This window comes from Phyllostomus discolor, chromosome 4 (genome assembly GCF_004126475.2).
Source record: "Phyllostomus discolor isolate MPI-MPIP mPhyDis1 chromosome 4, mPhyDis1.pri.v3, whole genome shotgun sequence".
Taxonomy (NCBI): Eukaryota; Metazoa; Chordata; class Mammalia; order Chiroptera; family Phyllostomidae; genus Phyllostomus; species Phyllostomus discolor.
In genome coordinates this window covers 24,010,489-24,028,443 of record NC_040906.2, presented here as the reverse complement: position 1 = coordinate 24,028,443, position 17,955 = coordinate 24,010,489, and positions in this window count along the sequence as shown.

Sequence of the window (17,955 nt, the reverse complement as noted above, 5' to 3'; positions counted from 1 at the left end):
AGAAACATCAATGTGTGGTTGCCTCTTGCACGCCCATACTGGGCACCTGGCCTGCAACCCAGACACTTGCCCTCAGTGGCCATTAAAATGGTGACACTTTGGTTCACAGGCCAGCACTCAATCTACTGAGCCACACCAGCCATGGCAGATACCATTTTTTAAATGTAAGCAAATATGACAGCTGTTACAATACAATCTAGCAAGATTGTTTTGAATGCAGCTAAAGAGAACTAAGTGCTACTAGAGCGATCTTAGGAAAAAAGACTAAATGAAGTTTTTGGTCTACCTAATACTTTTCAGTGTGGCTCACTCCCCAAAATTCAAGGCTTACCTGTGTACTTCCTTGTAACATCTAATCTTAGCAAGAACTCTGCTAAGTCAGTTTCACTAGAACCTCTCTATGGAGCCTACCTGAACCTTGCACTGTATCAGGTGTGTCCTGAACCCACCCCACGAGTGTACTCCAGTGCTGTACCTTGAATGTAACTCAGCATTGTACAGAGAATGTACATTGGCACTGGGCTAATGTATGTCAGAAACTTACAGTTATACCTTAGCCTGAAGGCCTATCCTTGACACTTCTAGGTGTTTCCGTGGCACTCTTTAAAAAAAAAATTCTATATTGAAGATACGTTCATTGATTTTAGAGAGAGAGAAAGGGAGAAGGAGAGAAAACACAGAGGTGGCAAAGAGAAACATAATTGGCTGCCTCTTGTACATGCCAAAGAGATGAAACCTGCAACTTTGGTAAGTACCCTGACCAGGAATTGAATCTGCAACCTTTTGTTGTCCCGAATGATGCTCCACCAACCTAGCCATCCGATCAACACTCTGCACATATTTTAAGTGGGTTATTCGTTTTGTTCTCATGAGTAGTCAAGTTTTAATGAGTACTTTTATTTAACTTTTATTTAACCCACACCTCAGCACTGCAGGCAGCATCGTAGGTCAGAGAGCACCATGCACAATTACAAGTGCAGCCTCCCACACAGTGATGGACTTTGGCTGCTCCCAGGTGGAAACCTAGGCGGTTTTGTCCTTCTGCAAATACCGTGGGTAGATATACCATATGTTGCTGTGTATAATGTGCTCCCCTGTATATTGCACACACACATCTTTAGCCCAAATTTTCAGAAAAAAACTTCTATTTTAAGTCAATTTTTTAAATCAATTACTGATTTATTTATATTTAAAAACAAAACCAATTATGTTTCAGGGTATTATTTTGCATACGGACATTGACACTGCTTTTTAGAGTTACACTTTTAACACATAAGCATCAAAGAATTAAAAAGAATTCTATAGATATGGAGTTTGTACTACCAATATATAATGTGCCCTCTTATTTCTCCATCAAAAATTTGGGCAAAAAAGTGTGCGATATACATGGCAAAATACGGTACATTGATCAACTGCAGGAGGACCTTAGCCCTTTCGCAGGTGTGTTCTGCCGCCAGATCGTGGCTATAACCCAGCGCAGTAACACAGCACACTGCCGGAGCACTCCGCGGATGTGCTTCATGACTGCACTGCAGTCAGATTTCAGCCACGTGTGGTGGATGCACCCAGAAACCTTACCATGGGCGTACCTTTGCCGTAATTTCAGGTTTTACTGAGGCACTCTCTATGACAAAGATTCTTTGCCTCATTATACTTTTTCATGTGGCTCACTCCCTAACCTTCTAGGCTCCTCTGTGCACTCTCTTGTAAAATCCAGTTTCAGCAAGAACTCTGCTGGTCCGTTTCACCAGAACCCCATACCAAACCCCAGGTGGACCTTGGCGTGGTACCAGGTGTACCCTGGAACTGCACCGTAGGTGCACAACAAGCACCACCAGTCCTGGGAGGCACCTCGGCTCTGTCCTTCAGACACACTCACGCTGTGCTGCAGAGGAACTTCCACACTGTGCTGGGAAGCACTTAGGGACCTGGGAGCCTTGCTGTGGTTGCTCCTCAGCGCCTTAGGGCCGCGGTGTGCTTCGGCAAGGTACCACGGGCGAACCTCGGCACTCACTTCCAGGTCTTAGGTGGAACTCTTTGGACGATAATTCTTACTTCATTATATTGAGTTGCCCTAAAAGTTTGTATGGTTTTTTCCATAAAATAAGAGATGCGGTTTTCATTTTCACTAACAACTTTATGATTTGGATATTTTGCGTATGTCAGCTATCTCCCAGGTGACCTAACGTTGATTGTTATCAGTTAGTGTCCAGATTTGATCGCTATCAACTTCAACTGATCTGCCTGACTGTGTAGTTTGTTTAGCAAGAAATCTCGGGCACAAATCTTTGCAAACAACGTTTGACCTGTTCCATCAGTTACAACACCTTTTCCATACACTGCACAAATCTTTTTTTCTGTGTGTTTCAGTAGCATGCTTACCGTTGTTGAAATGACAAAGCAAAACACACCCAGAATGTTGCATTTCTTACATTTTCAATATTAAAATGGCTTCACAAAAATTAACCAATTTTGGTAAGAGTTTTTTTAAGGCATGCTGATATGATAGCTGTCACAGTACAATGTAACAAGATTGTTTGGAATGAAGTTAAGGACAACTAAGTGCTAGTAGGAATCATCTTATGTGGAAAAAACAAAGGATTTTTTTTTGGGGGGGGGAACCCAGTACTATTATACAGGCTCACTCCCTAGCCCTCAAGGCTCATCTGTGCACTTCCTTGTAAAATCTAGTTTTAGCAAGAACTCTGCCTAGTTAGTTTCACCAGACCTCCATAAGCAACTACAGGTGAACCTTGGCACCGTACTGGGTATACCCTGGAATCATCCCGCAGGTGTACTCCAGTGTTGTACGCACATATCTCAGCACTCTACTGAAATTACACCTCGGCACCGAACTAAGAAACCGATATCTCAGAAACTTAGATTGTACCTCAGACTCCAAATGCCTATACACCTTGGCAGTTACTTATAGGTATTTCTGTAGCACTCTTTAAAAAAAATCCTCTCTTGAGGATATGTTAATTGATTTGAGAGACAGAGGAAGGGAGAGAGAGAAAAAACATAAGAGTGAGATAGAAACATTAATTGATTACCTCTTCCATGCCCCCAACTGGGGACCTGGCCTGCAACCCAGGCACGGGCCCTGGCAGGGGATTGTACCAGTGACCTTTTGGTTTGTGGGTTGATGCCACGTTAGTCAGGGACTCAGCTCTTTTCTTGGCTGGGAAAGAACTTTTCAACTAGAAGACGTCCCCCATTTAGTCTGAAAAAATCATGGCAACATCAGATGAGAACAACATGACGCAGTGCCCATCAAGAAGCGAATACACTACCCCCTGCGGTACCGTTTAGGTGTGGCCTCTGCCGGTGGGTCTAGTTGGAGAGTCCAAGCAGTCTAGGGCTTATCCTCTCCACTTGGGGTGACCCCCCCCCCCCACGCCGTGGTCAGCAGTGCCAAAGGTTCTACAGAGATGCTCAGCAGCGCCAATAGTTCTACAAAGATGCCCTGGTCTCTGTTTATGCAGAAAGGGTAAGCTACACAGGCACAAAAGGGGTTGCCCTGAAGGAAGAAGGTTGTATTATACTGTCAGGAGGCCAGACAGGCCCCCAGGGCCACCGGGGAAGTGGCCTGCAAGAGCAGCAGACAGAGAGCAAGAGGGGGATGGGGAGTGGGACCCAAATGGAGTTTTTCTCAAGAGAAATAAGCAAAGTAAGGATACAAACTTATGATTTATCTATTTGTTCTAGGTTATCCAAGTTGTTCGCATATAGTTGTTTTAGTAGTCCCTTAAGGCTCTTTGTATTTCTCTGGTAAATATTGTGTTGTCTCCTCTCTCATTTCTGAATATTTGGGTCTTGCCTCTTTTTGCCTTGGTAATTCTAATGAAAGGGTTTCACCTTTGATTATCTTTCAAAGAGGCAACTTTTCATCCTTGATCTTTCCTATTGTCTTTCTAATCTTGTTTTCTTTCCTCTGCTAACTTTTAGTTAGTGTGTTGTAGTTTCTATTGTTCCTTGATGTTAGGTTACTCGAGATCATTCTTTATTCTAAATCTAGTGTTTTTCTTTATAAACATCCTTCTTAGATCTGCTTTTGCTGCTTCTTATAAGCTTTGCTATTTGTGTTTTTGTTTGTGTCAAGATACTTTTTGATTTTCCTTATAATTTCCTATTTGATCCATTGTTCGGTCCGATTGCAGTTTAATTTCCACATGTTGTGAATCTTCCAATTTTTTCCAGTAGTAATTTCTGTCTTCACATCATTGTGGACAGAGAGATACTTCCATCAGTATAGTCTTGACACTTCAGTCTACCTTCCAGCCTTCTAAGGTGCTGCGTAGGGAGTGCCCTGTGGCTGTGGCATCACAAACAGCTGTCTACAGGGCAGCTCAGGCGCTCTGAGCCTTGGAGCTCCTTAACTCTGAGCTGGAATGATGGCAATACTCAACAGACACAATGCCGTAGCTGTCAAGGAGCTAGTGTGACAAAAAGCAGCAATGCCCTTTAGGCAATGGCTTCTCTGTTGGATCCAGTTGGTGAGCCAGAGCAGTCTAAGAATGTGTCATCTCCCGGTTTGATCCACTGTGCTGGCGGTGCCAACTGTTCTGCAAACAAACCTTGGACTCGATTCAACAAACAAGGGAACACACAGGCTCTGAAATGACAGTGATGGAGGAAGACATTTTGTGTGTATTTCACAGTCCCCTAGAAATGGGAGGAGTGGCATACATGCAGGACAGCCAGGGGAAGCAGCCTGCAAGATCAGCAGACAGAAAGGGAGGGAGAAGGGAAATGTGGGTCGGAGACTCTATGGAGGTTTTTCATGAGAATGAAGGAGCAAAGCAGAATAAGGCTGGTGTACAACTTATGGTTGCACAGTTTAAATAGTTTTGGCTGACGCTGACCCATATATAGGGATATTCCTCACTGTCGAAAATCTACTCGTGGGAGAGTCCTGAGATCACTTAGAAAGTCCAGAATGTTAGCATCTCCTGTTATGGCGGCTAATTGCTGCTTTTTCCAGACAGTGAGCTATGTATGGTTCCGAGCTCATGCGAGAGACCCTTTGAGTTTGTCTTCCCTTCCTTCTGTGTGTTTTTTGCTCCCCCGCATTGTATAAAAAACAGATAACTTTAAATGTACCTTCTTAAATATGTATAAGTGTATAGTTAGTGTTAAATATTATTTCGTTGTTGTTGAACAGATCTCTAGAACATTTTTTCTTGCGGGCCTGAAACTCTGTAAGTAGTAAAAACAGTAATATTCCCTCTAACCTCCCCAGACCTTGCTAATCTTCATTCTACTATTCTTTTTTTTTTTATTTGACTACTTTAGACATTTTATATGAGTGGGATCATACATATTTATCTTTATTGTGACCGGCATCTTTTACTTAGCATAATGTCATTATATCCATTCATGCTGTAGAATGAGCCAAGGTTTTTTTTTTTTTTTAAAAAGACTGCACATATGTGCTTAGTCTCTCTTCAGATCTTATAAATCTTTCGCCTTTTACTTAAAAGACCGCATAACAGGCCATTATGTGTACATACTTTCTCTCTGCGTGCATCCATGCACGGATACTTGGGTTGGTTTTACTTCTTGGATATGATGACAAATGTTGTGATGAACACAGCAGTCCAAATAGATGCTAGTTTGAATAATGTGGAATAAATTTCTCAGAGTAGGATTGCTGGGTCATATGTCATTTTCCTTTTATATTTTGAAGACTCCCCATACAGTTTTCTATGATGGGTTCAGTATTTTACATTCACACTAAGTGCTCTTGGATTCCAACTTCTCCCCTTTGGCAGCAACAACTTGTATTTTCTGTTCTTTTACATGTGGCCACCCTGATACTTGTGAGGTGATATATCACTATGGTTTTCAATTGCATTTCCTGATTATGAGGACATGTAATGTTGGGCAACTTTTCATATATGAGTAGGCCGTTTCCAAACTTTCTATGAAGAAATGTCTCTTCAAACCTCTGCCCATATTTTATTAGTAGTATTTTAATCCTCACCAGAGGATATGTGTATTGATTCTATAGACCGAGGAAAGGGGAGAGAGGGAGAGATGGAGGGAACATGGATCAGTTCCTTCCCGCATGCGCACCAACCAGGGATGGGAACTGCAACCAAGGTATGTGCCCTGATCAGCAATTGAACCCACAGCCTCTTGGTGTACAGGAGAGGCTGCACCAACTGAGCCACCTGGCCAAAGCTCTGCCCATATTTTAATTGGGTTATTTTTTTTTTCTTGTTGAGTAGTCGTGTTTCACTGACTATTCTTTTTTTTTTTTTTAACCGAGGCACTGTGAGGCACTGAAACCTCAACACCACAGGTAACATTGTAGGTCTGCCAGCATCATGCACAAGTGCACATGTAGGCTCCACCCCGGTGACGGCCTCTCCCTGCTCCCAGGAGGTAAAATAGGGGATTCTGTCCCTTTGCGCTCTATTGCAGATATACCGTATTTTGCCGTGTATGATATGCTCCCCTGTATATTGTGCACACACGTTTTCAGCCCAAACTGTCAGAAAAAATCTTTCATTTTAATTTTTTCAATTTTTTAATTAATTTACATTTAGAAACAAAATCGATTACGTATTCCAGGGTATTATTTTGCACACGGACATTGTTACTGCTTTTTAGAGTTACACTTTTAACCCAGAAGCATAAATAAAAGAATTAAAAACATTTCTATGGTGACAAAATTAGTACTGCCCATGTGTGTTGGGCATCCTTATTTTTCCCTCAAAAATTTGGGCAAAAAAAAGTGCGCATTACACATGACAAAATACGGTGCCTCCATATTGAACTGCAGGTAGACCTTTGCCCCTTCCCAAGTGTGTTCTGCCGCCAGACCGTGGCTATAACCCAGCGCAGTAACGCGGCCCACCGCGGGCGCGCTAGGCGGATGTGCTTCATAACTGCACTGCAGTCGTATTTCAGCACCACGTGGTGGATGCGCCCAGAAACCTTACCATGGGCGTACCTTTGCCGTAATTCCAGGTTTTACTGGGGCACTCTTTTATGACAAAGATTCTTTGCCTCATTATACTTTTTCATGTGGCTCGCTCCCTAACCTTCTAGGCTCCTCTGTGCACTTTCCTGTAAAATCCAGTTTCAGCAAGAACTCCGCTAGGTCCGTTTCACCAGAACCCCATACCGAACCCCAGGTGGACCTTGGCGTGGTACCAGGTGTACCCTGGAACCGCACCATAAGTGCACAACAAGCAGCACCAGTTCTTGGAGGCACCTCAGCTCTGTCCTTCAGACACACTCACACTGTGCTGCAGAGGAACTTCCACACTGTGCTGGGAAGCACTTAGGGACCTGGGAGCCTTGCTGCGGTTGCTCCTCAGCGCCTTAGGGCCGTGGTGCGCTTCGGCAAGGTACCGCGGGCGAACCTCGGCACTCACTTCCAGGTCTTAGGCGGAACTCTTTGGACGATAATTCTTACTTCATTATATTGAGTTGCCCTAAAAGTTTGTATGGTTTTTTCCATAAAATAAGAGATGCGGTTTTCATTTTCACTAACAACTTTATGATTTGGATATTTTGCGTATGTCAGCTATCTCCCAGGTGGCTTAACCTTGATTGTTATCAGTTAGTGTCCGGATTTCATCGTTATCAACTTCAACTGGTCAGCCTGATTGTGGAGTTTGTTTAGCAAGAAATCTCAGGGACAAATCCTCGCAAACAACACGTGACATGTTCCATCAGTTACAACACTTTTTCCATACACTGCACAAATCTTTCTTCTGCATTTCAGTTGTGTTACCTTTCTTGAAATAATAAAGCATAATGCGCCCAAAATGTTGCATATCTTCTTGCATTTTCAATACTAAAATGGTTGCGCAAAAACTCAGCAATTTCGATAAGCTTTTTTAAATGTACACTGATATGACAGCTGTTACAAAAAAATCCAGCAAGACTATTTCAAATGAAGTTAAAGACAACTACGTGCCACCTTTTTATGAAAAACACCAAATGAACTTTTTGGGCAACTCAATACTTTTTAGTGAGGCTCACTCCCTAACCTCCAAAGCTCACCTATGTGCTTTGTTGAAAAAACTAGTCTTGGCAAGAACTCTGGTAAGACCGTTTCACCAGAACCTCCATAGGCAACTCTAAGTGAACCTTGGCACTGTAACAGGCATACCCTGGAAGCATCCCATGGGTGTACTCCAGCGCTGTACTGTGGATGTACCTCAGCACTGTGCCCAGGATGTACCTCAGCACTGAGCCAAGTATGTTGGAAACATATGGTGGTACCTTAGCCCCTAATGGCCTATACACTTGGTGCTTCTGTGGCACTTTAAAAATATCCTCTTGAGGATATGTTTATTGATTTTAGAGAGAGAAGAAGGGAGAGTAAGGGAGAGAAAATTGACACAAGAGAGGAACGTCTATTGGTTGCCTCCTCTACGTACCTGGACTGGGTATTGAACCTGCAACTTAGGTATGTGCCCTGGCAGGGGTCTGAACCCACAACCCTCTGGTGTGCAGGATGATTCTTTTACCCCCTAGCTAGTATGTTGGCACTCTTTTGTGATGAAGATGCTTTACTTCCTTTTACTTGTTAGTCAGGCTCACTCCATAAACGTCTCCTAGGCTCATCTGTGCACTTTCGTGGAAACTCCAGTTTTAGCAGGAACCCTGCTGAGTCCATTTCACCAGAACCTCCCTGCCCACCTCCATATTTGATCACCCTGGATATCCGATTGGGATCCTCATCATTCATCATCTCCCGTGTGATATTTGATAACCTAGTTCCATCTTCAGCAACAGTCATGTTTGGTTTGTTTAGCCAGACAGAGTCTTCCTTTTCCCTGATGTTTTCTCTTAGTAATTTTCCACCCACTGTCGGCACTTTCCTGCTTTGCTGTGTATTCTCACCAACTCATGTTATCTTTGGGGGTGAGTGCAGTTTCTGCCCCACTGCGAAGTCCCAATGGCAGTGATCCCTATACCTATGCTATGGTCTATTTTACCATCTTCAATAGGTGTCATTAAAGATTTTTTTAACAGTGGCACTGCAAGGTGCCACACCTCAACACCATAGTTGGCACAAACCCTGACTTTGTGCGTAACTCCATACACAGCCTCCTACATGGTACTGTCCTTTGGCTGCCCCTAGTGGTACCATGGGTAGTACTGCAGTCTGTACCTTGGTTTTGTATTGCGTATGTGCCTTGGACCATACTTTCTGGACTTTTCGTGGAACTCTTCGGGATGATTCTTTGTTTTGCCATACTTTGATTAGGCTCCTGAGTCTTCTAGTCTCCTTATACTCTTCCTTGTAACATCCAGTTTTAACAAGAACCCAGCTGAGTCCGTTTCAAGAAACTCACCCACCATCCTTTTTTCTTCTAAACTTCACCGAGATACGTTTATTGGTTTTAGAGAGAGAGACAGAAAAACATCAATGTGAGAGCAACATATATTGGTTGCCTCCCATGTGTGCCTCGACAAAGAATTGAAGCTCAACCTTTTTTTTTTTAATTTTTTAAATTTATTTTTAGAGAGGGAAGGGAGGGAGAGAGAGAGAGAGAGAGAGAGAGAGGGAGGGAGAAACATCAATGTGCGGTTGCTGGGGGTTATGGCCTGCAACCCAGGAATGTACCCTGGCTGGGAATTGAACCTAGGACACTTCGGTTCCCAGCCCGCGCTCAATCCACTGAGCTACGCCGGCCAGGGCTGAAGCTCAACCTTTTTGTGTACAGGATGACGCTCCAATGAACTGAACCTACCATCTTTATTTTTATTTTATTTTATTTTTTAAAGGAAATGATCTAGTAAACTTAGTTCTTTTTTAAAAAAGATTTTATTTATTTATTTTTAGAGAGGGAAGGGAGGGAGAAAGAGAGAGAGAGAGAGAAACATCAATGTGCGGGGTTGCTGGGGGCTGTGATCTGCAACCCAGGCATGTGCCCTGACTGGGAATCAAACCTGCGATGCTTTGGTTCGCAGCCCACGCTCAATCCATTGAGCTACGCCAGCCAGGGCTTTATTTTTTATTTTATTTTATTTTATTTTATTTATTTATTTTTTTGCACAGCTTGGCACTCTTCACCGCACTCTTATAGGCAGTTCTATGAGAACTTTTTTTTGGAGCTCCCCAGTTTTACACTAGAAATTGTGACGTTACCCACCAAAACCAAACCAAACCAAACCAAACAAAAACAAAACGAAACCCAATAATACAGTGCAGCAGCCGCCCAGCAACATGTAGGCTGATAACTAGAGGTGTCCTTAGGCAGTGGCAGCTGCTGCTGATTCCAGTTAGAGAGCACAAGCAATCTAATGCTGCTTCATCCCCATTGGGTGTTAGTGCCCTGCTTGCTGCACCCATTGTTCTGAAAGATGCTCTGGACTTTTGAGCAGAAATAGACAGACACACAAAAATAATTGTCATGAAGGAAGATGATTTTTATCACAATGAAATCATTCAGAACTGAAAGCAAGGCAATCTATATGCAGGGCCACCAGGTAAGGTTCCACAGGACTACAGGGGCGGGGGGGGGGGGGCGGTGGAAAGGTGACATCTTTGTGGAAGTTTTCTTGGAAAGGAATGAGCAAACAAATAAACCTGATGCATGAACAAACTTGTGACCGGAAAGTCTGAATAGTTTTGGTGGACTCTAACCTTGCCCTGGGGAGGGTAAGGATCTTTGAGTAAATCTTGAATCTTACGACACTTCAATGGTGGCTACTTGCTGTTTCCCCTGAGCACTGACTCTTGTATCGGAGTTCAAGATGTAAACTCTTCCAAGTTTGTAATCTTTGTTCTACTTTTCTTTCCATCATTTTGACTACTTTAGATACTTCATACAGCATTTTTCTTTCTTATGATGGGCGTATTTATTTTAAAATAATGTCCTTGATGTTTGTTCACACAGTGGAGTGGCCCTGGCATGATTTTTCTTAGAGCTGCATAATGTTGCATCATCTGAATAGACCCCATTTTCTCTCTGCACTCATCCAATATGGACATTGGGTTGTCCTCACCTCTTGGAAATGCTGTTGTAATGAACATAGGGTCCAAATATCTCTTTGGGATCTACCTTTGAGTAGTTTTGGATAAATAAATATCAGAAGTGGGATAGGTGGAGATTACAGTATCCTCTCTTTTTGTATTTTTTGAGGAATCTCTATACTGTTTTTTAAATAATGGCTGAACTATTTTACTTTCTCACCAACAGTGCTCTTGGGTTGCAGTTTCTCTGTCTTCCTTGCAACATTGTTATTTTCTGTTCTTTTAATAGTTGCCATCCTGATGCATATGAGGTGATACCTTATTGTGGTTTTAATATACAGGGGTGGGCAAAAGTAGGCCTACAGTTATACTGCAAATAAATAATACCACAAATAGTAATACAATAATAAACTCTGTGTTTGGTGTACTCACAACTGTAAACCTACTGGTGCCCACCCCTGTGTATTTCCCTGATGATTAGTGACGATGAGCATCTTTTCTTATGCTTGCTGGCTATTTGGACATATGTCTATTCAATCCCTATTCCCCTTTTAAATCGGGTTATTCATTTTGTTGTTGTTTATTTGTATAAGTTCCTTAAACATGCTGGATAAGCAACACCTTATCAGATCCATAACATGCAATTATTTTCATTCTTTCCATAGGCTGTCTTTTACTCTGTTGTTTCCTTTGACTTGCAGAGGTTTTTGAAGTTTGATGTCCTCCCACATTTTTCGACATTTATAAGAACCATGTATTTGTGAATTTCTTGTGTAATAAATATAATTGAACTCACATTGATTACTGTAACAGTTTTCTATTGCTGTGTGACGAATTGCCACACACTTAGTGGCCTAAATTAAACCCATTTATTAGTTCTCTGTTCTGCAGTCAGAACTACTCCTGCTGGATTTGGACTTGAGCCCATTCTCTTCCCTACTCTAAACCCCCCATCACGGTGGTTCCTGTACCTGTTGCCCATGGCCTGGAATGAAACCTTCTTACCGTTTTAACAAGTGTCATCGAATATCTTTTTTTCTTAACAGTGGCAGTGAAAGGACACTTACCGCCTCTTTATATTCCGCACCATGAGCGCCGTCAAATGCAGCGCCAGAACGACACCTGTCTCCACTCCAAATCCAGACACTCGGGTGACGAAGGTTCTTTATTCCACCGTACTCCAAGCCAAGGTTCCAGATCTTCTAGGCTCATCTGTGCACTTCCTTGTTAAATCCATTTTTAGCAAGAACTCTATCTACTAAACAGTTTTCATACGAACCCCCAGCCTCCAGCTCTGACCACCCTGATTATCAGAGAAGCCTCGTCCTTCGCCATTCCCAGGCGATAACTGATCACCCTGGACTGCCTCAGCAGGGATTGTGTGGGGTTGGTTTAGTCAGAACCTCCTTTATTCCTTTTAGTCATTTTTCGTGCACTGCTTCCCACGCTACTCCTTGGGTATAAATTCCCACTTGCCCATGTTGTATTAGGAAGTGAGCGCAGTATCTCGCCCATTGCGAAGTCCCCGTTGGACATGTCCGTGTACCTATTGCTATCGTTCGGAATAATACTGTTTTACCATTTTTGTAAATGTTATTTCGCGCTGCCACACGGTGCAGCCGCAGTGTGCTGCGTCGCCACACCTGAGCACTGGCAGCCACGTCACATCCCTGAGCACCGTTGCACCGCGTTGCAGGCGGCCCTGCGCCGGGCACAGTTTGTCTCCACTGCGCCCTCTGCCAGCACTGCGGGCCTTGGCGCTCTTCAGGGAGGCCCTCTTCCGGCGACCACCAGGCGGTGTGAACTATAGGAGTGCCCTCATTCGGTCTGGGAGGTCATGGCGACATCTGACAAGAACAGCACGACGAAGCACCCTTAGAGAAGCGAGTGCACTACCACCTGCGGTACCGTTTAGGTGTGGTCTCTGCCGGTGGGTCTAGTTGCAGAGCCCAAGCAGTCTATCCTCTAGGGCCTAGTCTATCCCCAAGGGCCTATCCTCTCCATCTGGGGTGACTGCCCCCGTGCTCAGCAGCGCCAATGGTTCTACAAACGGTCCCTAGACTCGGTTTACGCAGAAATAGTAAGCTACACAGATACGAAAAGGGTTGCCCAGATGGAAGAAGGTTGTATTGTACTGTCTCTTAGCAGCAGGAAGCACAGCAAGCAAGATCAGCAGGCAGAGAGCAAGAGGAGAACCGAGAGCCAGAGCCCTTTTGAGAGTTTTTGTTTGTTTGTTTGTTTGTTTTTTAAAGCAAAGCGAAGAATAGGTACAAACTTGTGACTTACCTGTTTGTTCTAGGTTATCCAACTTGTTCGTGTGTAATTGTTTTAGTAGTCTCTTACAGTTCTTTGTAATGTCCCCCCTTTCATTTCTGATTTTATTATTTGAGTCTTCCCTCTTTTTGTCCTGGTTATTCTATGTAGAGGGTTTCAACCTGGTTTATCTTTTCAAAAAGGCAACTCTTATTTCATTGATTTTTTCTATTGACTTCATTTCATTGATTTCTGCTGTAATCTGTATTATTTCCTTCCTGTTGCTACTTTTGGCTCAGTGTGTTGTAGTTTCTATTGTTCCTTGAGATTAAATAAAGTTAGGCTGTTTGAGATCTTTCTTTACTTAATAGCGTTTTTTGTTGTGAATATCCCTTTTACAACTGCTTTTGCTGCATCACACAAGCTTTGGCTGGTTCTTTTCATTTTCATTTGTGTCAAAATACTTTGTGATTTCTCTTGTGATTTCCTCTGTGACCCATTCATTGTTCCAAAGTTATGGTTTAATTTCCACATGTTAATTTTCCATTTTTTCTTTCACCAGTAATTTCTACCTTCACACCATTGTGGTCAGGAAAGGTGCTTTTGTGAGTCCAGTCTCAACACTGCAGTCCATCTTCCAGGCACTCGACAGTGCCACCTTTGCAGCGGGCCTGCACGTGACACCTGAGGGAGCATTCACTCCCTGAGCTCCCCAATTTTAAGCTGGAAATCATGGCCATACCCCGGAAAAACTACACAGCACCTTCAAGCAGCAAGGGTGACAACGACCAACAGTCACCCTTGGCAGTGGCTTTCCTCGTGGGTCCCATGGGTGAGCCCAAGCTGTCTGAGGATCTGTCATCTCTGATGAAAAACCATTCTGCTCTAAATAATGTACCCTAGACTCGTTTTGAGCAAAGTGAGACACACAGACATGAAAATGATTACTATGAAGGAAAATATTTTCATTATGCTTATAGTATCCCAGAAGCAGCAGGTCGGTTCAAGAAGGGCCACTAGGGAAGCAGGGAAGGAATGGGTTTTGCAAAGTAAGCAAGGGGCACCAACTATAATTGGACACTTTGAATAGTTTCTACAGACTCTGCACTACAGGCTTGATATCCGGTTGTCTGGTACCTGGACCTTTAGTGAAGGGCTAGGGATAGAGTTCTGGACAGCAGAGGCCTGATGAACATAGCCAGTGGGGGTATGGACTCAGGTATTATTAGTTCACTTGCATATCAAAGCTTTGCTGGCAGGCCTGTTGTTTGTTATGTCTCAGAATTAGTTAATTCTGGGAGGGTGGGTTCCTTGGGTCCTTGGGCTCCAGATGTCAGAGCATCAGGAATAAAATAAGAAAATGTAGCTAGTGCAATTGACTCTGTGGTACTCAGAAATCTTGTAGAAGTTTTGGGAGTAAGTATGGGAGGAACCTCAGCAATGAAATAATTCTATATCATTGCAAGTCAAGCAGTGAAGATATTTGGGAATTTAAATAGAGAGAAAAGGTCAAGAACATAGTTCTTATATTGATGTCTTGTTTTAAGAAAGGGCAATAATAATTACTTTTTTAAAAGGTAAACTCCAGAGGACATATGTTTTGAAATGACTTTTCAATTATGACCTTTCAATTAGCAAGAAACCAGTGTGAGGTAAGCAACAGTTTCAGTCCTTATTATCACCACAAGTCAAAAGCATTCTCTTTAAGGGCTACAAGTTATGATTTAGTTAGCAAGAAAATGATGAAAGGAAAATTTAAAAAAGGGGTGGATAGAAACAAAAGAGGGGACAGAGAGAAAGAAAAAAAAGAAAAAAGGAATAGAATATAAGAGTTGGTAAAGAATTATGTATTGGAAACAAACGATGTCAAACTATGTCCCAGTCAGGTCTTTGTATCAAGTCGTGTTACAGGTGTATCTACAGAATGTAAAAGTGGAAGTCATTTGTCTGACTAGGCTGAAGGAAGAGTAGGATGGGAAGGTTATTCCAGAGAAGTTAAATCTCACTGTGCATCATTTTAAACTGATGTTTTAAATGGGAAATGTTCCTTGAGGTGAGTCACCTGTCCCACGGCCGTGCCTTTGCCCACGTTGACTTTTGACAAATGGAAGCAAATATTCAAAACAAATTTATTGTCTTCAGTTCTGGTGGATCATGTTTGGGTTTAGTTAAAAATAGGCTTATATTGCTAGCTGGTGGTTTGCCAGCCTCCCACATTATACATAAAACTCTTACTTGATGGATGAGGATTTAGCCCCTTGACTCGCCTCCCCCTGCACTCCTGTCTGTCCATATGTTTGTACCACTGCCCTCCACACGTCCACCATGAACCTCTGCAATCTTAGGTCAAATACTTTGTGTTCTTTTTTTCAGGAGCCTCTTTTCCCTTCTTGTTCCAACAGTCAGTAAGATGAAGACATTAGCATTATCATTCTTCCCTCTCCTTTTGAATGAAATTTTTGTCAAGGATGGAGACCATCTTAGGAGGAGGAATCAAGACAAAACGATGGAGATATTTTGTGACCCTTCTCATTAATTTTAAAATTTTGATTTGGATGTGGGATGTGAGTGAATCTTTTTCCTCTAAAGATGACATTATACTTTTTAAAGAGTTGAAATGCCACGCTAATGGGTAAAAGCTTCATCATAATCTCACCTGTCGGTGAATAGGTAGCTGTGTACAGTAATAGAATTTTGGGGAAAAATAATCCAAATTCTTAAGCAGATGGAATCTAAATTCTTCTGTGATTCAGAAATGAGATGTAGGTTTCCCTAGTTGCCTTTTCCCTTCCGACATCAGCCTAATGTTAGCTGAAGCAGCTTATAAAAAACAGGAATTATTGTAATGATTTCTGGACATTAAAAAGCAGTTTTTATTCTTCTGTTGAAGAATGAAGAATATAAAATAACACATCCAGAGGACATCTTTCCCCCTCTCTCTCTGAGGAGGGAATGGGGTGCATATGAAACCAACTTTGATTCCTAGGGTCCTTTAAATAAATATTTGCTGAGTGAATGGGTTTTGATTTACAGTGGGCTAACAAAAGATTGGGGGAATTTTTTTTTTAACTTTTAGAGCTGAGCCTTGTAGATACTTAAGATCTACAAAAAAAGTCCCTATGGCCACAGGACAGGGATCTAGTTTGGAAGGACTGCTCTTCTGATGCAAGATGGCATTGCCTCTAAGTTTATGATAATATTGGTTGGGATAAAAAATGCTGCCAACTAAACTAAAATGCAATGATTTCTTGTAATTTAGCATTTTTATTTCATACTTAGTGAAAGAACTCTTTCATACTTAAAACCAGGTTATTATGTATCAATCTGGAGCATGTATAAAAAGGGAACTATAAAATTGGATAAGGTGTTCCAAAAGCTTCACATTTCCCTTTTTTTTCTTTCAAAGATTTTATTTATTTATCTTCAGAGAAGGGAAGGGAGGAAGAGAGGGAGAGAAACATCAGTGTGTGGTTGCCTCTTGAGCACCCCTCCCCACTGGGGGCCCTGCCCCCAAACCAAGCATGTGCCCCAACCAGGAATTGAACCAGTGACCCCGTGGTTTACAGGCCGGCAGTCAGTCTACTGAGCCACACCAACCCCGGGCAAAACACATTTTCCTAAATTGCATTTTTAAAATCCTCACCTGAGGATAATGTGTTTTTTTTTCTTTTCTTTTTTTTTTTTTTTAAATTGATCTTACAGAGAGAGGAAGGGAGAGAAAGAGAAATATCAATGTGAGAGAGAAACACGGATTGGCCTCCTGCATGTGTCCCAACCAGGGTTCAAACCTGCTACCTAGGTATTGCCATGACCAGGAATCAAATCCGCACTCCTTTGGTGTACAGGAGCAACACTCCAACCATGCCACTCAATCATTTTGGGAGTCCGTTGTTGAACGGCTGTGGTTTTCCATGCAGTATTGTCTTTGTGCCACCAGAAGTGGTGGTGATGCAGCAAGACTTACAAGTGCTCCGCTATTGAATCCAGGGTTTTGTTTTGTTTTTACAAAACAAATTACGCTAAGCTGTTTTTGCACAAAATTATATTCACATTTTTTTCATTTGTTTTTTAAAAGATTTTATTTATTTATTTAGACAGAGGGAAGGGAGAGTGAGAAACACCAATGTGTGAGAGATACATCGATGGGTTGCCATGTACACATTCCCAACTGGGGGCCCTGCCTGGCTTGCAAACCAGGCATGTGCCCTGACAGGGAATCCAATTGGCCACCCTCTGGTTCACAGCCTTGCACTCAAACCACTGAGCCACACCCACCAGGGCTGAATCCAGTATTTTCCCCCAAGCAACTGGTCCTATTTTGCAAGTTTCATGCCAGCACTTTCTTGACCTACCTGGAAGAGGTTAATGGATTCTTTTCAGGTTACATTCAGGATTCATTTTCCTACCTCTCTCTCTCTCCCTCTCTCTCTCTCTCTCTCTATTTTTTTTTTTTTGCCAAAACTTAGAGGGGTTGTAATTGACTAACTATAACATCAGGAATAATAACTCAGACATTTCACCTTTTTGGAGGTGTGTGCATTAGACTTATTATTTAACTGTTCAGATGTAGGTTTCCAAAATGCATTAAGAACTAATGTACCTGGTGAGTAACGCAGGGGTCTAATAGCTTTTAGCTGGTCCCATATTTCTCTTTGCTAAGTGCTGGAGAAATCTCTTTTTGGTCCTAGGAAAATCTCCCCTCTTTGCCTAGGACTCTTCAAGTCTGAAAGACTTCTATACCTGTTAATGCCCTT